This window comes from Balaenoptera acutorostrata, chromosome X (assembly GCF_949987535.1).
Source record: "Balaenoptera acutorostrata chromosome X, mBalAcu1.1, whole genome shotgun sequence".
Classification (NCBI taxonomy): Eukaryota; Metazoa; Chordata; class Mammalia; order Artiodactyla; family Balaenopteridae; genus Balaenoptera; species Balaenoptera acutorostrata.
The window spans coordinates 10,731,531-10,753,809 of NC_080085.1; the positions used below are offsets into that span (position 1 = coordinate 10,731,531).

A 22,279-nucleotide genomic window follows, 5' to 3' on the forward strand; every position below is an offset into this window, starting at 1 on the left:
TACAGAGAACACTATAAATAGGACCCCAAAATGGTCGTTCCTTAAAAGCTGGGTAACAAGTTGATCCGTTCATTTTTGTTTTTCCTGTAAAACCTTGTGTTCTCAACTCTGGGTCTCCTGTAAACAGCTACTAGACCAAGAACACACATGACTCCTCCCAAACAAACACCAACTTACAGTTAAATTTACTGAGAAAACTCACAGCTCATTCCCCAGAAACTGTGAAGTCTACAGAGAACTAGCCCAGCTGAAAGACGCACACAATTTATATAAGCAAAATGCATGCAATGTACACAATCAGACAGGAGTCCTGGGATCTCCAGTAAAATCTAGTTTCTGGATCATGTTCTAGCCTTCCCCATTAACGGTAGGTACCACTTGCTTTACATTTGCATAACTAAAAGGCCCATGGTGATATTTTTCTCAAAGCAAAGGGATAGTTTGCCTCAAATGTAAATCCACATCTCTACCCCTTAGGAAGCAAAAATCCAATCCCCAGTGTTTAGCTGTCTATTTTTCCAGTGTCTTTTCTTCAAGCTTCTCCCAAAGCTTTAAATAAAATCCACTCCTAACCAGTTTCACCGTGTTACACTTGTTTACAAAATATGCAGGTCGTGCAAACCTGAGTGTTGGTTTCAGGAAGGTCTGAAAGAGCTTTGATCAAAATAAACCTTGACAGGCTGGATTCAGGCACCAGTATTACCCAATGACAGGTGACCTCCAGCTAAGGTCCTCCACTCCAAGTGGAGAGCAGCAACCTCAAAGGGATCACATTGGGAAGCTGCCACTTGGACTTCAGGTCTAAACTGACCTGAAATTCTATATGAAATAACAATGTCACAGGAGGACCACAACTTTGGGAATTACAAAATAGGGTTCTCACCCTCTATTTAACCTTTCTCATATTCAGTTTCTTTAAACAATAACATTATAGTCGTCCCTTTCTGCCCTTAACTTTTCTGAATTTAGTAATTTGAGGGTAGTTGTACTCTCTTCAACACTTGGGAAATATAAGTTATTTCCTGTGCCCTAATATTATTTTAGTGAATATTTGAGTAGGGTAGTGTAGAGGCAGTTGCCTTAAGGTTAGATGGTTCAAAACCAACTGGGTAATAACTGAACCATTTATCACAGTGAACAATTGGTCTTCCTAAATTTAGATTTCAGGATCATTGTTGGAGACCCTAAAGGAGGTCAGGGACAGGGTTTGGGCTACAGAGCTCTCATTGAAAACGGTTTGTGAAGAAAAATAAGAAAGAAAAAAAACAATTTGTGTAAAAAAATTTAAAAAAAATAATATGGGGTAGGAGGCATATGGGAAATCTCTCTACCTTCCTCTTAATTTTGCCATGAACCTAAAACTGCTCTAAAAAAATTAAGTATAAAAAAAAATCACTCCCATCAGTGGTCCACAGCCTGTAGAATGGCCTCCTGGTGTTCATGCCCTTGTGTAATCCCCTCTCCTTAAGGGTGAGCTGGACCTAATGACTTCTAAGTGGCTTCTGAGAGGACACAGCAGAAATGAGGAGATGGCACTACCAAGATTAGTTCACGAAAAAGACTGTGGCTTCCGTCTTGCTTTCCCGCTGTTCCTCCTTCACTGGCTCATTCTGTTGGAAGCCAGTTGCAATGTTGTGAGCTGCTCTGTGGAGAGGCCGACGTGGCCAAGAACTAAAGGAGGACTCCAGCCAATAGCCAGCGAGGAACCGAGGCCCTCAGTCCAGCAACCTATGAGGACCTGAATCCCATCAATGTCATCTGAGTGAGCTTGGAAAAGACTCAAAGAATTTAGTTATGTAAAGTTTCATTGGCAATCGATAAGACAGATCTAAAGCCAGAAATGCGCACATATTCTGCTGTTCTTTTAAAAAGAACATGGAATATACCAGTGTGCGGGGTTTTCTTCTTTCTCCTCTTCCTCCCTCTCTTCTTCCTTCTTCTGATGAAACTGATCCCAGAGAAAGACCTCAAGTTTGTTGCAGAGTCAATGCAGGGAGTGTGAGAGTGGAGAGTGGAGATCAGAATGGGGCGGTGAGACATCGCCCGAGTGGCCACCTCGCAGGAGAGCCAGATAGCGTGGAGCAGTTCGTCTCTTTGAGGCTGTACAGCAAGACAAGAATGATGGCTGACCGTCTACACACCCGCCAGCCTTCCCATTTGAGTCGGCTGCTTGATTTATTCCCAGCTGTCAGGAGCCCCATCTCCAACCAGTTTGTAAGGACAACTGTTCAGATCACCCAGGCAGCCTTCTCAGTTTCTTCTTGGCTGGAGACACGAGGATGGTCAAAGACTGAATGGGGGGCTTCCCTGGTGGCACAGTGGTTGAGAATCTGCCTGCCAATGCAGGGGACACGGGTTCGAGCCCTGGTCCGGGAAGATCCCACGTGCCGCGGAGCAACTAAGCCCGTGCGCCACAACTACTGAGCTCACGTGCCACAACTACTGAAGCCCACGCTCCTAGAGCCTGTGCTCTGCAGCAAAAGCCACCGCAATAAGAAGCCCATGCACCGCAACAAAGAGTAGCCCCTGCTCTCCACAAGTAGAGAAAGCCTGCGCGCAGCAACAAAGACCCAACACAGCCAAAAATAAATTAAAAAAAAAAAAAAAAAAAAAGAATGGATGTGCATGTGTCCTCCCATCTGTCACTGATGGGATGATCCTGATAGGATCAGGCCTTCAAGAGGTCGTGGGCTGCCTTCAATTGATTCAGCTCTGATGCCTGGACATCCCAAAGGTTCAGAGATGCTAAGTCAGTTCTGAAGACACAAGGGCTAATGCTGTGAAATAAAAATGGGGATGAAATGTCACTACCATGTCAGCAAGGATGCAGTGGAATAGTCAGGGAAACACACCCAGTTCTTAAACTTCTAATGCCAGATCTGCTGCTGGCAAGATCTTTCCAATAAAGCAAAGATCAGTTCTGTGCTTTTAATTCTTCACCAACTGTATAATCATAGCACCTGTTTATCCCAAAGGAGCAATGTCAGGTTAACCCTGTAAACAAATCTTATTTTTAAACTTTTATGCTCATAAAGACTGCAAGACCTGTACTGGTCCAACCCAAGGCTGTTTAATTACTCAACTATGAAACTGTCTTCTCCCTTATGGGGCCTCCTGGACCTTAACCTTATTACATTACCCGTGATTTATCAAACACTTTACTTTCAAAATAAGTATCATTTAATTTTCACAAGAAACTTGAGTGGAAGGTCTTTTTATTACCAGTTGACAGATGAGGATCTGTCAGCTTTGTGAACCAAGGTTTACAAAGATAAGTAACATGCCCAGCCATGAGTAATAGAGCTGAGGCCCAAACCTAACTTGACCCTAAGGCCTCCAAGAAGCCATAAGACCCCCCCATTTTAATGGAGGGGAAGTCTACTTACCACTCTTCCATGGACAAGACCATAAATCAAAGGGACTCCACTGCCAAGGAAAAGAAATCATTAATCCCCACATCCTCAAATAAAGGAAGGACACTCAGGTCAGACAGTGTCTTCAGTATGACTGTCATTCATTAGCAGTACCCATGCACAGCTACGGCCTGAGCTGTCTGCAGAATTTCTTCCCCACAGAGAAAGACCTCAAGTTTGTTGCAGAGTCAATGCAGGGAGTGTGAGAGTGGAGAGCGGAGATCAGAATGCACAGATGTTATGGGCTGGGAGATTGCTGATTATCTCTTTTGGTAAAACCTGACTTCATAACTTGGTGTCTTAGAGGTTGCTTAGGAGAAATCAAAGTACTACCCAGAGCTTTCATCTCTTCCCCCAGAGCTAAATCCCCTCAGGTCATGTCTCAGCAGGTTTGCATTGAAGCTCTCAGATTCTTTTATGTGGAGTCTTTTGGCTACAAGAAACAAATGCTCCCTCAGCTTACTAAAATAAGAGAGGTTGGCTATTGGAATGCACCTGGCATAGGTAAGGGAGATAGAGGGTCACAGAGGCCGAGATACTTCTCTGTCTCAGAGCCTGCAGGTGGAGGAGGATTCTAGAACCCAGGCTGCTCTCCCAGCCCCGGGGTCTTCATTCAAGTTTTCCAACACTAACACAACCCAGCTAGTCTCCACAGATCACCTCAGCTGTCTTTCTGCACCTCAAACTGGCAGATTCTTTTTTTTTCTTTTTTTAATTTATCTTTTTAATTGAAGTACAGTTAATTTACAGTGTTGTGTCAATTTCTGCTGTACAGCAAAGTGATTCAATTATACATATATAAACTTTTTTTTATGTATTCTTTTCCATTATGGTTTATCATAGGATACTGAATATAGTTCCCTGTGCTATACAGTAGGACCTTGTTGTTTATCCATTCCATATATAATAGTTTACATCTGCTAACCCCAAACTCCCACTCAATCCCTCCCCCAACCCATTCCCCTTGGCCACCACAAGTCTGTTCTCTATGTCCATGAGTCTGTTTCTGCTTCATAGATAGGGTCATTTGTGTCATATTTTAGATTCCACATATAAGTAATATCATATGGTATTTGTCTTTCTCTTTCTGACTTCACTTAATGTGATAATCTCTAGTTGCATCCATATTGCTACAAATGGCATTATTTCATTCTTTTTTATGGCTGAGTAGTATTCCATTGTATATATGTACCACATCTTGTTTATCCATTCATCTTTCGATGGACATTTAGGTTGTTTCCATGTCTTGGCTATTGGGAATAGTGCTGCTATGAACATAGGGGCGCATGTATCTTTTTGGATTCAAGTTTTGCCTGGATATAAGCCCAGGAATGGGATTGTTGGATCATCTAGTAATTCTATTTTTAGTTTTCTGAGGAACCTCCATACTGTTCTCCATAGCAGCTGTACCAACTTACATTCCCATCAGCAGTGTAGGAGGCTTCCCTTTTCTCCACATCCTCACCAGCATTTGTTATTTGTAGAGTTTTCAGTGATGGCCATTCTGACCAGTGTGAGGTGGTACCTCATTGTAGTTTTATTTGCATTTCTCTAATAATTAGCAATGCTGAGCATCTTTTCATGTGCCTATTGGCCATTTGTATTTCTTCTTTGGAGAAATGTCTATTTAGGTCTTCTGCCCATTTTTTGATTGGGTTGTTTGTTTTTTTGTTGTTGAGTTGTATGAGCTGTTTGTATATTTTGGAAATTAAGCCCTTATCAGTCGCATCATTTGCAAACATTTTCTCCCTTTCTGTAGGTTGCTTTTTGTTTTGTGTATGGTTTCCTTTGCTATGCAAAAGCTTGTAAGTTTGATTAGGTCCCATTTGTTTATTTTTGTTTTTATTTCTATTGCCTTGGGAGACTGACCTAAGAAAACATTTGTGTGATTTATGTCAGAGAATGTTTTGCTGATGATCTCTTCTAGGAGTTTTATGGTGTCATATCCTATGTTTAAGTCTTTAAGCCATTTTGAGCTTATTTTTGTGTATGGTGAGAGGGTGTGTTCTAACTTCATCGATTTACATGCGGCTGTCCAACTTTCCCAACACCACTTGCTGAAGAGATTGTCTTTTCCCCATTGTATATTCTTGCCTCCTTTGTCAAAGATTAATTGACTGTAGGTGTGTGGGTTTATTTCTGGGCTCTCTATTCTGTTCCATTGATGCATATGTCTGTTTTTGTGCCAATACCATGCTGTTTTGATTACTGTAGCTTTGCAGTATTGTCTGAAGTCTGGGAGGGTTGTACCACTTGCTTTGTTCTTTTTCTTCTAGATTGCTTTGGCAATTCTGGGTCTTTTATGGTTCCATATAAATTTTAGGATAATTTGTTCTAGTTCTGAAAAATGCCATGGGTAATTTGATAGGTATCACATTAAATCTTTAGATTGCTTTGGGTAGTATGGCCATTTTAACAATATTAATTCTTCCAATCCAAGAGCATGGGATATCTTTCCATTTCTTTGAATCATCTTCAGTTTCCTTTATTAATGTTTTATAGTTATCAATGTATAAGTCTTTCACCTCCCTGGTCAGGGTTAATCTTAAGTATTTTATTTTGGGGGGTGAAATTTTGAAAGGTATTGTTTTTTTTACATTCCCTTTCTCATATTTCATTGTTAGTGTAAAAAAATGCAACTGATTTCTTATGTTGATCTTGTATCCTGCTACACTGCTGAATTCGTTTATTAGTTCTAGTAGTTTTTGTGTGGCGTCTTTAGGGTTTTCTATATATAGTAGCATGTCATCTGCATATAGTGACAATTTTACCTCTTTCCTTCCAATTTGGATACCTTTTATTTCTTTTTCTTGTCTGTTTGCTGTGACTAGGACTTTCAATACTATGTTGAATAGAAGAGGTGAGAGTTGGCATCCTTGTCTTATTCCAGATTTTAGCGGGAAGGCTTTCAGCTTTTCACCGTTGAGTATTATATTGGCTGTGGGTTTGTCATAAATAGCTTTTATTATGTTGAGATATGTTCCCTCTATACCTACTTTGGTAAGAGTTTTTATCACGAATGGATGTTGAATTTTGTCAAATGCTTTTTCTGCATCTATTGAGATGATCATGTGGTTTTTGTCTTTTCTTATGTTTTTGTGGTGTATCACATTGATTTGCGTATATTGAACCATTCTTGTGAACTTCGGATGAATCCCACTTGGTTGTGGTGTATGATCTTTTTTATGTGTTGTTGCATTTGGTTTGCTAACATTTTGTTCAGAATTTTTGCATCTATATTCGTCAAAGATATTGGCTTAAAATTTTCTTTTTTGGTGGTGTCTTTGTCTGGCTTTGGTATCAGGGTGATGGCAGATTCTTTATATATGACTGGTTCCAGTTCCTCAAAGGTGAAATCTCACTGGCCCAATTCGTCTGTTCCCAGCAGGCCTATGAATTGACTGATTCCTAGGCCCATTTATGAGCAGAGAATAGCCTAATTCAGCTTCCTGGGTTGGGGAGAGGCCATGAAGTGGGGTGGTTTCAAGGAGAAGAGGGCAATGGGCATTGGCAGGTAACACTTCTGGGGCAGATTTGTGACAGTGCAGAACCCAGCAATCAGGAGTCATTTCTGACTCACCTCATTTTCCCAAAAGAAGTCTGTTCTTTGGGATTTTTACTGGGTATAGCTAACAGGCTGTGATAGGATTGGGAGGAAGGGAAAGAGTGCTGGAAGAAGAAAAGGGATGCTCCGTAACCTCCTTAGGGCACCTGGGCAGGAGAAAAACACCCCAACATGTACTAATTCCAGCTATGGACTGGGCCCTGCATTAGGTATTGTGAGAGCAAATAATAAGAGCAACTCCTGTATAGCACATATTCTGTGCCAGGCAGTGTAGGACAGTGCTTGACATACAAGAACTCACTTCAGCATCTCAGCAGACCTATAAGGAAAGTGCTATTACTATGGTCACTTCACAGAGAAGGGATCTGAGACACAGAGAGGTTAAGCAACTTACCTTAAGTCACACAGCTTATAAGTGTCAGGGCTGAGATTTGAACTCCATCTGGCTCTCAAGTCCATGCTTTAACCACTACACTGCTCCCTCTCCATTCTTTTAAACATTATCATTTAATTCCCACAGACTCTGACATAGGTATAATTACTTAAATTTAGCATATGAAGATGCCGAGTCTCAAAGAGGTCAATCTGCCCAAAGCCCACTAGCAGAAACTGTCCCTCTCTCTTCACTTCAGTGAGTCACACGAGTCAATGAGCAGATTGTTACTGAATCAGGTCCAGCCGCTGGCTGCTTGAAAATCAATACTAGAGAGAGAGAGACAAATGTTGGAAGAAAGGAAAGTTGCTTTTATACAGAATGCCGGCAATCTGGGGAAATAGTGGACTCAGTGCCCCCCAGAAACCACCTCCAAAGATTCTGCTCCGCCATGAAAGTTTTTAAAGGGAAAAAGGGAAGCCATCTCAGTTAATCATTGAGATAGGAGGTCAGAGTCGTCTCCACCCGCCACTGCATGCAGGCTTGTCGACTTCCTGTGATTTTTCTTTAGAGGTTGTTCGCAAGATTACTAAAGGGGAAGCCAGGGAAGAGATCTGGTCATCTGTTAATTACTTATTCTTCATTTCTCTACTTCTTTGATTCTGTTAATTACTTATTCTTCATTTCTACTTCTTTGATCTATGGAAAGAAACGACTAGTTAGGCAAGGTATTGTGTGATCAGAAGATTTGAAAGGTGTGCTAGGGCCAGAGATGAATAGAGCCTGGGGGCGCCTGGTTTAAGGTTAGTGACAAGACAAAAGGGGGCCTCCTGCAGAGAGCTCTTTCCTGCAGAGAGCTCTTTCCTGTGAAAAGCTGCTTACAAATCCCCACTTGTCAGAAGATCATTCCATTTCTGTGGGATCATGGGTGAACGTCCGTCTTCTGTAACTTCTTCATGCTGACAGGGTGCCGTATTCTTAGACTGGAAGATGTCGACATGGGTCGGTAGCATCTCTTTGCTGACAGTTGTATTGTCCATTTATATATATGGGCAGAACAAGCTACAATTATTTTGATGCCCACAAAGCTATAGATTATTATTTTTTTAATTAATTTATTTATTTATTTTTGGCTGTGTTGGGTCTTCGTTTCTGTGTGAGGGCTTTCTCCAGTTGCGGCGAGCGGGGGCCTCTCTTCATCGCGGTGCGCGGGCCTCTCACTGTCGTGGCCTCTCCCGTTGCGGAGCACAGGCTCCAGACGCGCAGGCTCAGTAGTTGTGGCTCACGGGCTTAGTTGCTCCGCGGCATGTGGGATCCTCCCAGACCAGGGCTCGAACCCGTGTCCCCTGCGTCGGCAGGCAGATTCTCAACCACTGCGCCACCAGGGAAGCCCCAAAGCTATAGACTATTATGAGCAGTCGTGTTAATCCCGTTCTCTCAAGGCCAGTTCTTGGAACTGTGCTAGCCATAGACTCAGTGCTGGTCAAGATGGAGCAGTTTATGTCATGGCTACAGTCTGATCATCACGCAGTTAGCTTTTTCCCTCTGGTGGCAGTTACAGTATCTATAAGACAACGCGGGAAGGTGCATCGGACACTGAGTCTGTGACTCTATTGTCCTAATCATTAGCTGCTTGAGCCTGTTCTTTTGTGACTCAGGCCTGGAGACGTCAGCTTTTCTATAAGCAAGAGGCAGGAGACATAAAGATCCCAACTTCTCTCACCACTGTACTTCCAACTGCGGCTGAAAAATGTCTCCTGCCATATCAGTAAACAAAGGATGTTGCAGCCATCAAGCCCGCAGCCACTGTAGCCGCGCTGACCGTGCACCCTGAGGGGATTCAGGATGGAGAAAAGCAGGCTACTGGCCCTAGATAGTTAAAGTGTGTATCAAAGGAATGATTTCAGTGAGCCCAGACTGTTGCATCTTCCCATATACAGAAAAGCGCTAAATTCATTAACTTGAGATGTCTGGTTTTCTTTCATTGACAGTCATCTTTTGATGTTCCGACTACCCGGTCTTTGTAGAAACCTCCTATATATCCTGGCTCCCCCCTTAACCTCTTCAGAGCTATCTGAGATGCTGTCTTCCAGGCTTAAGTCCTCAGTTTGTCCGCCAAATAAAACATAACTCTCAACTTTTAGGTTGTGCTTTTTTTTTTTTCAGTTAGCACAACAATATTTCAGACATTCAACACTGGGCGTTGTGAGTCCTAACATTTTACAATTGGAAGCATCCCTGGAAAGTCACCAAGTCTCCTCATATTGACAGATAACTCAAGAGCAACCAATGTTCATCGTCACCTACCATGTACCAGGCACGGTGCCCGGCACCAGAGGTACAGTGGGAATTACGAAAGCGATCGTTCAAGTTGCTCCCCAAGAGGAGGAGACAGAGAGGGGCACGGTATCCACACTGTGAGGCCAATGCAACGTGTCCAGGAGAGCTCGGCAGCAGAGAGAAGGGGCCCTTAGCCCAATGAGGGGAAGAAAGGGTATCAGAGAAGACTTCATGGAGGAGGTGACTCCTATTTGGAAGAAAGACCGGATTAACCCCAAAAATAAGGAAGAAAAGGGTTTCCAGGCAGAGGCAACAGCAAAAGCCAGGCCCAGAGACACTTTAAATACTCTAACTGCATGCATTTCAGAATAATGAGTTAGAACGGGCACTAGACCAGAGCCCATTTGGAAAGTACGTAGTAAATTCTGTTTTGACATGTGGACTTAGAGCAGCTTGCAAGACTCCAAGGGGAGAGATCCAAAAATAACTTCAGCTATGAATGTAAGAATGTGGGACTAATCAGCATATAACAGCTGAGAACCCGAGACTCACTGTAATTACCAGCACGTTGAGGCCTGGGGCCCAGGCCTTCTCCCCAGCGGCCCAGGGACCCTGCCATCCCCTGCTGGCTCCCCGCAAGCCTGGCGTCCAGGCTGCAGAGCAGAGATGTCCTGCGCATAGGCTTCACCACCTGCGCCTCTCAGGCTTCCGTCTGCCTTTCTACAGAGCCAGTAGTTCCCCGTGATCGCGAGGAGGCCAGTCCTTGCCTGGGGACTGGAGTAAGATGTTCTCATGACTAGCATGGACACCCAGATAACTGCCTTGTGAAAGCCGTGGGGGAAATAGGCACCACACTCCCTGGCAGACGAAGGTCAGATTGCCGGTTGACATCCAATATCTGTTCTTCCTTTCTTCCAGAATAACAAAATGCCGGTTTTTATTCTGGGCAGCCGTGAATCAAATGAAGACTAAAAATCCAGGTTTCTTCAGAGCTAGATATGGCCAAGAGGCTAAATTCTGGCCAGTGGCACGAGAGAAGAGACCACGTGCCTTAAAAGAGAAAGGCTGTACCCCCCGCCTTTCCGTCTCCCACGCAGGCACAGGTGACAAACAAAGGTCACAGAGCCACTGGGAGAAGGAGGCTCCCTAAGGAGGATCCCTAAGGTGCAGAGCTGCTGGGAAAGAGAGAAATCAACCCTTTCAGCCACTGCTGTGTGGCTTCCTGTTACAAGTTGCTGAATCAGTGTCCCGTCTGGGGCGGACACCAGTTTTTGTTTGTTTGTTTTTTGGCCGCGCTGCGCAGCTTGTGGGATTTTAGTTCCCTGACCAGGGATTGAACCCGGGCCCTCAGCAGTGAGATCGCAGAGTCCTAACCACTGGACCGCCAGAGAATGCCCAGACACCGGTTTAAAAAGGATCCACCAGATGATCTGTGACACTATGCCGATTAAAAAGGAAAGTTTTATCTCATTTTCTTTTAACATCTTTATTGGAGTATAATTGCTTTACAATGGTGTGTTAGTTTCTGCTTTATAACAAAGTGAATCAGCTATACATATACATATATCCCCATATCTCCTCCCTCTTGCATCTCCCTCCCACCCTCCCTATCCCACCCCTCTAGATGGTCACAAAGCACCGAGCTGATCAGGTTATTATTTTAATTCCTATAGTGGAGGGGACTGGTGCCTGTGTGCTGGTGGATGAGGCTGGACCTTGTCTTTCTGGTGGGCAGGACCGCGTCCGGTGGTGTGTATTGGGGTGTCAGTGACCTTAGTATGATTTTAGGCAGCCTCTCTGCTCATGGGTGGGGTTGTGTTTTTGTCTTGCTAGTTGTTTGGCATGGGGTGTCCAGCACTGGAGCTTGCTGGTCCTTGAGTGGAGCTGGGTCTTAGCGTTGAGATGGAGATCTCTGGGAGAGCTTTCGCCGTTTGATATTACGTGGAGTCGGGAGGTCTCTGGTGGACCAATGTCCCGAACTTGGCTCTCCCACCTCAGAGGCTCAGGCCTGACACCCGGCCGGAGCACCAAGACTCTGTCAGCCTCACGGCAGATTCCTGGAGTCTTTCTCTCTGAAGTGTTCAGAAGGGCTACTAAAAGAGGTGTAGGGGTGGCAGGATGCTGGGGCAGCTCGGAAAGGGAAGAGGAAAGAAAGAAGCTTATCTCACTTTTTAAAAAAGAATGGAGGCGCATAACATTTGTATAAATGCGTAAAATCTTAAGTGTACCATGGCTTAATGAAATTTTCCATACACATATACAGTTGTCCCGTGGTATCCATGGGGGACTGGTTCCAGGACCCCATACAGAAACCAAAATCTGTGGCTGCTCAAGTCCTTTACATAAAATGGCATATTTGCCTATAACTTCTGTACATTCCCACATACTTTAAATCATCTCTAGATTACTTATACCTAATACAATGTAAATGCTATGTAAATGGTTATAAATACAATGTAAATGTCATGTCAATAGTTGCCATTGCCCAGCAAATTCAAGTTTTGCTTTTTGGAACTTTCTGGAATTTTTAAAAAATATTTTCAATCTGCAGTTGGTTGGATCCGTGGATGTGAACCCTGTGGATATGCAGGACTGACTGCAATTATGAAACCATCATTCAGTTCAAGATGTGAAGAAGGGGGGCGGCAAACTATAGGGCGACTAAATCCAGCCCGCCACCTGTTTTTGTAGGTAAAGTTTTAGTGGAACCTAGACATGCCGATTTGTTTACGTATTCTCTGTGTCTGTTGCGCAGAGCTGAGTAGTTGACAGGGAGACTGCATGCCCGCAAAGCCCAAAATATTTACTGAAAAAGTTTGCCGACCCCTGTTAAGAGAACATTCTGGAACACATCAGAAGACTCCTTCGTGTCCTAAAAATGAATCTTACCCATCAGATCTTGGAATTGGTGAGCAAGAATGATGATAGGAAGAGTAATATGCCAGGAAGGTTGCATTTGCCACGTAGCCTAGAAGCCTCTGTTGGTTTTCTCCCCCTCATTGGAACAATCAATGTCTAACAGTTTTAGCTTGTCAAGAAGTAGCCTGCCAATGCCTTGCAGATCTCCTATCTTTAAAATTATCTCACAAGAGTGACTAAGAATTACATTTAAATGAACAGGAGCAGAGAGGGAAACAGATTTCCTGGGCAGTTGGACTCCCTCATTTTATCTATAGCTCTGTGGTCAGATCTGAGTGTGGCTTGTTTCACGCTTTCCTTTGTTTACGTATTCAAACTTCCAGGACACGGCAAGTAAGAAGCGGGCTGAGAGTTCCTGAGTTTGCTTTGGCCCCGTTTCTTATATAATTGTCCTATTCATTTGACTTTACAGCATCCGTCGCATAATTTTTGTGCTTTCTGTACTTTCTTCACCTTCAATCTGCCTCTTGAAGTTATATGTCAGTTTTCTAAGGGGTCTGCCCTCTTGACAACACCAAGAAAGAGCCAAAGAAATCAACCCAACAGCTCAGTCGCACCCGTCCTTTCGCCTGGGCAAGAACACACACGCCCACAGTACGTCACCACTGCCCGACAACAACATGACCCAGATTAACGAGAAGCTTGGCCCTCTGTCCAGAACACTCCAAGAACATGAAACACATTAGGATGACAAGTTGGCTCCCCTGAATCAGTGGCAGGGAACAGGTGCTCTCAGAAAATCTTGGAACCGATGCTACGAATTCTAAAGCATTGTATCCTTCGCTCCACCGCATTTATCCAAATACAGACAACCAAAGGGCCACCGTAATAATAAAGAGGACATCCTGGATGCACGTACCCCAGGGCACAGGCAGAACCAACGCCACACCCAACTCACAGAGAGATTGTGTTCCAAAACCTTGTGTTAATGTTTTAAGAATTCCAGAAGCACAATTCCATTGGAACAATGATTCATGGCTGATAGGCTCTGAGCCCAGCTCTCCAAAGTCTATTCATCCTAGTCCCAAGCTAAGATGCTTAAGCTAAAAGAAAAGAATTCTTTTCCCAATGTCTGGGAAACTTTAGGAAACAGCCTTTCTTGGCTAACCTGAGAAGCACATGACTATGTACACCATTGCTTCAACGGGCCATCAGAGGGCAGCAGGTTGTGAGCGCAGGACACAGCCAGCTTCTGCCTCTTCTCGACCACAGCCTCAGGCCTGGGCTGACAAGCTGGGGACATGTGAGGGTTCCTGGTCACAGGGCTGAGGAGGAAATACGAGGTGAAGCTGGGGCCCAGCGCATACCCCTAGTGCACTCTGGCCTGACTTCCAAATGCCAGCATCTCAGCTCTTGGCCTTTTGGCTGTCTTTGGTGGCCCAAGCCTTCCCTGCCCACAGCAGAGAAGTACCCCCGCTCCAGAAGGAGCCCTCAACAACGACCAACCTCCCAAAACCTTTAGGAGAGAGAAGTCTGAGATGCATATTCTCCACTGGCACCCCAGTTCCCCAGTGAGACTGAGCTCCTGTTGCCCACCACGGACTCTGCTGGATAAAGCTCTTTTTATTGGCCTCCTTCCCTTACCTGTCTCACTTCTCCACACCTAACCCAGGGCTTCCTGCAGTTACTCCCCACCCCCAAATTACTTGCATTCCAATCCTCGTCTCAGGGTCTGCTTCTGAGGAAACCCAAACCAAGGTGGGGAGACTGCGAAAGTACAGGTCCCAAGGGATGTGGGCAGAGTCCCAACTCCATGTCATCCACTAGTCTCTAGTCTCCACACATGAACCCACATCCCAGCCTCCCTCAGCCAGAGTCCTCCAACCCTTCAGGGCCCCTGCTATGGACTGAATGTTTGTGTCTCCCCAAAAGTCATATGTTGAAATCCTAACCCCCAGGGTGATGGCATTAGGAAGTGAGGCCTTTAATGGGTGGTTAGGTTATGAGAGTGGAGCCCACATGAATGGGATCAGTGCCCTTATAAGAAGACACCCCAGAGAGCTCTCTCATTCCTTCCACCATGTGAGAGCACGGTGAGAAGACAGTCATCTACAAACCAAGAAGAGGGTCCTCACCAGACACAAATTTGCCAGTGCCTTGATCTTGGACTTCCCAGCCTCCAGGACTATGAGAAATAGTGTTTGTTGTTTGAGCCACCCAGCCTATGGTATTTTTGTTAAAGCAGCCCGACTGAACTAAGCCAGCCACTTTGCAGAGCACCAAATTGTAATAACTAAAGCAGGAAGACATTTAAGAAATGCACTTGACTAGACGTTGTGAATCGGGTAGGGGGACTAAATAGGACCTATGTCTGCTGCTTTTTGGCAATTTCACAACACATGGAAATTGCAAATTGAATGCAGTAAGTTATTAGAGCTGCCAAGTCATGCTTACTCGGTTTTGAAACTCTTAGGGAGTTTTAATACCACTTTTTACTTTTCTCTGTCCTCCTCTCTATTTGTCTATCTGTCTCTTTCAGATGAGGAAGCCATACTATTCTTGCTACAACAGAAGTCCCGTTGCCTCCCGTAGACCTTGCTCAGATGTTCGGGGTTTGTTAGCTGTGAGGATTATTTCTGTGCACACACCGCCCCCCCACCCCAGGTCCCCTTCCTCTAGGTAGAGCACCTCCCTTCCCTCCTGTGTCCATCCGCATCGCAGCCACTTCCCCCCACCAGTCCCAGCTCCGCCTTTACTGCTCTTGAGCACCGAGAATAAGAGACAGCATTCCCCCTCACTACAGTGGCTTCAGGGAAAGCCAAGCTCTCCAACTCCACCCTATCCATCATCTCTCACAACACTGACACACAGCTGTGTACGTGCTGGCAGCCTTCACGGAAACGTCGAAAAATGGCAACATAGAAATAGCTTCAGCTAGGATTCTACATCAGACTGTTCCCAGAGTTTAACAAAGCCGTGAGGAATAACGTCACACTTTTACCCCAAGTGCCCCCGAGCGTGGGAGGGGCAGGCAGCATGGCAGTTATGTGTGTGTGTGTTCTGGCACCACTGGAATGCCCGAGCCCAAATCATTCCTGTGTGACCTTGGGCAAGGTAGTTGCATTCTCTGTGCCCCAGTTTTCCCATCTGTAAATCAAGGGCAGTAATAGTGTCTTCCTCAGAGGGTGGCTGCGATATAAATAAGCATCAGAGTGCCTAGCAGGAGCTAAGTAATAGATTAGGCAGATAGTAATCCCTTAATGAACACTAGGAATTGTTGTTATTACAAGCCAAGATCTCAACCTTGCTTCTCTCCAAGACAGAACCCATTCTTACTAGTTCCAGTCTCTTTAGGAAAAGCTCTCTCCCCTACTGACCGTTAGCTATGCTCACGCGAGGTCCTTTCTCTACCATGGTAACTCTCAGGACATAATAATTCACAGAAAAATTCAGAGTGGAGAAGCCACAGTCTGAATTATTCTGAATACACTGAGATCCCTGCCAGTGGAAGTGAAGAGACTCCCCCATTCCTCCTGCAGCCTTTCAGTTTCCTTTGAGTGACTCCTGCCTGATGGACGTGCATAGACGCGCACACACGTGCACGTGTGTACACGCGTGCACACACGCGCCCTTCCAAAGGATAGCTGGGGATTCTTGGGGACTGGGGAGTCTCAATCCACAATGGAAATGGCAAGTTGTCTTATTTTTGTTCAGAAAGCCAGTTCTCTTTTCTCGTCCTCCTGCTTCTAGACTATTGCTAGGGACATCTTAGTACCTAGTAAACAGAACCTAGGATAGCACCACTTCAAACGGCAGTGCCATGTACCCTTCATTCTTACCTTTAGCTATACAAAGGCTTGGCTCAAGACTTGAAGCAGATACTTCTCTTTACCTCGGACTGGAACAAATTCTTAGGCAAGGCTCCCACCCCCTTCTAATTTCTGTAAGGCAAAGAAAAAAATATAGCAATTCATTTCTCCTTTGCTGAGAGCAAAGAGTGAAGGGTAGTTCTTCTAATAATATTCTTTCAACACTTGTTAATTGAGCATCCATAATCGGGAGGTGCTGGACACTGAATGGGAATCAAGGAAATACAAATCTGGTCTTATCTTTAAACCGATTATAATCTAGTCTGAAGAAAAATTGCTGGAGAGCAAGAGAGGGAGAAAAGGAGCAGTGCCCTATGAGTAATTGGTCCTTGGCAGCAAAGTTAAAAATATGGTTTTAGAAAGAGCTGCAGAAGTTTGGGGCAAGCCTAGCATATGTTAACAATCCATTCAGAGCCCAGAATTCATCTTAGCTGTGGTTTCCAAAAACCTCCTAATATGTTACGGATTTTCCTTTATATGTTGCATCAGTCAGCTTGTACCTTATAAGATCTATACTACACGCATGCACCCTAAATAGATTGTGCTGCCCCACAACTCCTACCAGGACCTGATCAACTTGTCAACTGCCATGGGCATCTGAACAAGTTTAGGGCAAGAGTTTTTAGGAAGGGCTACTAGCATTTTTAGGAAAACGTTTTGAAGTAGGAGATTGCATAGATGATGATTCTCATTTAGGACATTGCCACTGCCCAGGGACATTCATCTTTGGTTAGCAGATGATGTCAATATAAGAAAGAGAATACCAGGCAGTCCACTGGGAGAGGATGCCGACAGGAGATACTTCTCACGTGTCATCTCCACAAATTAAAGGAAGCATTCTAAATGAATGGTGGTAAATACACACCCTGCTTTGATTGGCAACTTTCACCACTAAACCTATAAGTTGAAAGACATGTAAGGTAAAATTCACCCTCCTCTCAACCTTGACGGGATGAGTCACCGAAGCAATCCTCACATTTCTCCATGCAGAAAGGCAGGAGGCTTTCCAAAAAAGGTTGTGGTTTTTCTGTTTCCTTGGTTCCCTGACACATAGCCCAGCCGTGATCACAGGCAGTGACAGGCAGGAACCTATTGCCTTATTTGGGAATCCTGTAGCCCTCTTCGTAGGGGGAGTAGGGCAGACTGAGAAGTCCAGATCAAAATGACAATAACACAGAAATAAAGAGGATCAGGTAAAGGAAGCGGGCATTTTATCTAGAGTAAATATAGAAAACTGCCCGATCCAAGGAATAAATATTTTCCTACCCATTTCTTTGTAAAGGTCTAGGAAAATATGTCAAATCTTCCCTTTTCTGTAGTGATTTCTCCCATTTTCCTTCTAGCCATAATGCTGTCTGCATTTCCCAGCTGCTGCGGGGACAGCTATTCTGTTGGGGGAGAGTCTGTGAGTTACATCCACCACCAATTCTCAAGTTGCTTCTTCTCAAGTGTCCCTCGTTCTGACCCCGACATGTGCTGTGTGACATTTATTGTGGCATGCAGACAGCAGGAACAGATGGGGAGTGGAGGGTAAGAGCAGGAATGTTCTGGATTTTACAGTTTCCTGTGTGCTTTCCCTTAGGTGATGGGGGCGGGGTGCACCCAACACAGATCTCAACCGCACAGCTCAGCCTCCATAGAGAAGCAGGACTTCTAGCTCATTCTGGAGCAGTGGAAGCTCTACAGAAAACATACCTTCCTCTGCTCAGGTAGTCCTCCAGCAAGGCTGCTGCCGGCCACCATGCCTTTCTGCTCTGTGTTTCTCCAAATATGAGATCACCCAGCTGGGAAAAAAAGGGGCAGTGGGAAAAGAGAAGGAGATGACAAACCAGTAATGGGCGTGTCAGCTCAAGCCGGAATGTGTGTCCATTGTCAACCCCGAGGAACGGAGAAAAACAAACACAAGTTCAAAATTGCTTCTCAGAGGTGGCGAGTGTGTCAACGGCATAACAGAGGGAAGGGTGCCCTCTGCTGTCACCTGTGATTTTTTGTTTTTTAAACTCAAAGGAAATTTTCAAGCTGAAACAGATTGAAGAAACAGTCTGCGTATTAAAAAAAGGAAGCCAGCTTGGGGTTTCAGCTGTTTTAACCAGGTGGTGTCCTGTGTTGGGTGAGAGTGACTCAAGGGATGGCACAGGCAGCCATGAAAATTCCATCTCACCAGCTGCTGACAGGAAATCATGGCTTGGGAGGGGGCCTGTGGGCTGTATAGATCCAGGACAGTTTGCCTGGAAATAAAGCCTTTCTTGGGAGCAGGGCCCTTCTTGGGTGGCGACACATTCTGGCCAGCAGCTCCATTTATTTTCCTGTCCTTTCCCAGTAAACCAATTTGGGTTTGTTGTTAGGTTCCTCTGTTTGTCTCTCTAGGAAGGGAAAAACAAAATACAGTTCTCACATAGGCAGATGAAACTCAATGGCTTGGCTCACAAATATTGCATGAAGATAAGAATTTAAATTACTAAATACGAGAGGACCTTCAAGATGGCAGAAGAGTAAGACGTGGAGATGATCACCTTCCTCCCAACACATACATCAGAAATACATCTACATGTGGAACAACTCCTACAGAACACCTACTGAACGCTGGCAGAAGACCTCAGACCTCCCAAAAGGCAAGAAACTCCCCACGTACCTGGGTAGGGCAAAAGAAAAAGGAAAAAACAGAGGCAAAAGAATAGGGATGGGACGCGCACCAGTGGGAGGGAGCTATGAAGGAGGAAAGGTTTCCACACTAGGAAGCCCCTTCGCGGGCGGAGACTGCGGGCAGCGGAGGGGGGAAGCTTCGGAGCCACGGAGGAGAGCACAGCCACAGGGGTGCGGAGGGCAAAGCGGAGAGATTCCCACACAGAGGATCAGTGCCGACCAGCACTCACCAGCCCGAGAGGCTTGTCTGCTCACCCGCCGGGGCAGGCGGGGGCTGGGAGCTGAGGCTCAGGCTTCGGTCGGATCGCAGGGAGAGGACTGGGGTTGGTGGCGTGAACACAGCCTGAAGGGTTAGTGCACCACAGCTAGCTGGGAGGGAGTCCAGGAAAAAGTCTGGAGCTACTGAAGAGGCAAGAGATCATTGTTTCAGGGGACGCGAGGAGAGGGGATTCAGAGCACCGCCTAAACTAGCTCCAGAGACGGGCGCGAGCCGCGGCTATCAGTGCGGACCCCAGAGACGGGCATGAGACGCTAAGGCTGCTGCTGCCGCCACCAAGAAGCCTGTGTGTGAGCACAGGTCACTCTCCACACCGCCCCTCCCGGGAGCCGGTGCAGCCCGCCACTGCCAGGGTCCTGTGATCCAGGGACAACTTCCCCGGGACAACGCACGGCGCGCCTCAGGCTGCTGCAACGTCACGCCGGCCTCTGTCGCCGCAGGCTCGCCCCACATCCGTACCCCTCCCTCCCCCCGGCCTGAGTGAGCCAGAGCCCCCGAAGCAGCTGCTCCTTTAACCCCGTCCTGTCTGAGCGAAGAACAGATGCCCTCAGGCGACCTACACGCAGAGGCGGGTCCAAATCCAAAGCTGAACCCTGGGAGCTGTGTGAACAGGGAAGAGAAGGGGAAATCTCTCCCAGCAGCCTCAGGAGCAGCGGATTAAATCTCCACAGTCAACTTGATGTACCCTGCATCTCTGGAATACCTGAATAGACAATGAATCATCCCAAAATTGAGGTGATGGACTTTGGGAGCAACTGTAGGCTTGGGGTTTGCTTTCTGCGTCTAATTTGTTTCTGGTTTTATTTTTATCTTAGTTTAGTATTTAGAGCTTATTATCATTGGTAGATTTGTTTATTGATTTGGTTGCTCTCTTCCTTTTTTATATATATATATATATATTTTTTCTCTCTCTCTTTCTGTGAGTGTGTATGTGTATGCTTCTTTGTGTGATTTTGTCTGTAAAGGTTTGCTTTTACCATTTGTTCTAGGCTTCTGTCTGTCCTTTTTTTAAAATGTATTTTATTTATTTATATTTATTTATTTATTTATTGGCTGCATTGGGGTTTTGTTGCTGCGCGCAGGCTTTTCTCTAGTTGTGGCAAGCAAGGGCTACTCTTCGTTGTGGTGCTCGGGCTTCTCATTGCGGTGGCTTCCCTTGTTGCGGAGCACGGGCTCTAGACACACAGGCTTCAGTAGTTGTGGCACGCGTGCTCAGTAGTTGTGGCTCACGGGCTCTAGAGCACAGGCTCAGTAGTTGCGGCGCATGGGCTTAGTTGCTCCATGGCATGTGGGATCTTCCCAGACCAGGGCTCAAACCCATGTCCCCTGCATTGGCAGGTGGATTCTTAACCACTGCGCCACCGGGGAAGCCCTGTCCTTTTCTTATTCAGTATAGTTTTTAGCGCTTGTTACTATTGGTGGATTTGTTTATTGATTAGATTGCTCTCTTCTTTTATTTTTAATTAATTTTTAATTTTTTTATTTTAATAATTAAAAAAAATTTTTACTTTAATAACATTATTTTATTTTATTTTATTTATTTATTTTTTTCTCCTTTTACTTCTGAGCCGTGTGGCTGACAGGGTCTTGGTGCTCCAGCCAGGTGTCAGGCCTGAGACTCTGAGGTGGGAGAGCCGAGTTCAGGACATTGGTACACTAGAGACCTCCCAGCCCCATGTAATATCAATCTGCGAGAGCTCTCCCAGAGATCTCCTTCTCAACACTAAGACCCAGCTCCACTCAATGACCAGCAAGCTCCAGTGCTGGACACCCCATGCCAAACAACTAGCAAGGCAAAAACACAATCCCACTCATGAGCAGAGAGGCTGCCTAAAATCATAAGTTCACAGACAACCCAAAACACACCACCAGATGCAGTCCTGCCCACCAGAAAGACAAGATCCAGCCTCATCCACCAGAACACAGGCACCAGTCCCCTCCACCAGGAAGCCTACACAACCCACTGAACCAACCTTAGCCACTGGGGGCAGACACCAAAAACAATGGGAACTGCGAACCTGTAGCCTGCGAAAAGGAGACCCCAAACACAGCAAGTTAAGCAAAATGAGAAGACAGAGAAACACACAGCAGTTGAAGGAGCAAGGGAAAAACCCACCAAACCGAACAAATGAAGAGGAAATAGGTAGTCTACCTGAAAAAGAATTCAGAGTAATGATAGTAAAGATGATCCAAAATCGTGGAAATAGAATCGAGAAAATACAAGAAACGTTTAACAAGGACCTAGAAGAACTAAAGAGCAAACAAACAGTGATGAACAACACAATAAATGAAATTTAAAATTCTCCAGAAGGAATCAATAGTAGCATAACTGAGGCAGAAGAACGGATAAGTGACCTGGAAGGTAAAATAGTGGAAATAACTACCACAGAGCAGAATAAAGAAAAAACAATGAAAAGAATTGAGCACAGTCTTAGAGACCTCTGGGACAACATTAAACACACAAACATTCGAATTATAGGGGTCCCAGAAAAGAAGAGAAAAAAGAAAGGGACTGAGAAAATATTTGAAGAGATTATAGTTGAAAACTTCCCTAATATGGGAAAGGAAATAGTCAATCAAGTCCAGGAAGTGCAGAGAGTCCCATACAGGATAAATCCAAGGAGAAACAGGCCAAGACATATATTAATCAAACTATAAAAAATTAAATACAAAGAAAAAATATTAAAAGCAGCAAGGGAAAAGGAACAAATAACATACAAGGGAATCCCCATAAGGTTAACAGCTGATCTTTCAGCAGAAACTCTGCAAACCAGAAGGGTGTGGCAGGAAGTATTTAAAGTGATGAAAGGGAAAATCTACACCCAAGAATACTCTACCCAGCAAGGATCTCATTCAGATTCGATGGAGAAATTAAAACCTTTACAGACAAGCAAAAGCTAAGAGAATTCAGCACCATCAAACCAGCTTTACAACAAATGCTAAAAGAACTTCTCTAGGCAGGAAACGCAAGAGAAGGAAAAGACCTACAATACCAAACCC

At 45.1% G+C, this 22,279-nt stretch overlaps 1 long non-coding RNA gene across 1 annotated transcript; it reads right to left on the bottom strand.

Moving 5' to 3' along the window:
- Window positions 1–11,264: 11,264 nt before the first annotated feature.
- LOC130706502 (uncharacterized) lies at window positions 11,265–18,141 on the bottom strand. Its single transcript, XR_009006735.1, has 3 exons — window positions 18,055–18,141; window positions 16,330–16,431; window positions 11,265–11,761 (listed from the first exon to the last, which is right to left on the bottom strand). It is a non-coding gene; the product is annotated as an uncharacterized LOC130706502 (long non-coding RNA).
- Between the last annotated feature and the right edge of the window lie 4,138 nt (window positions 18,142–22,279).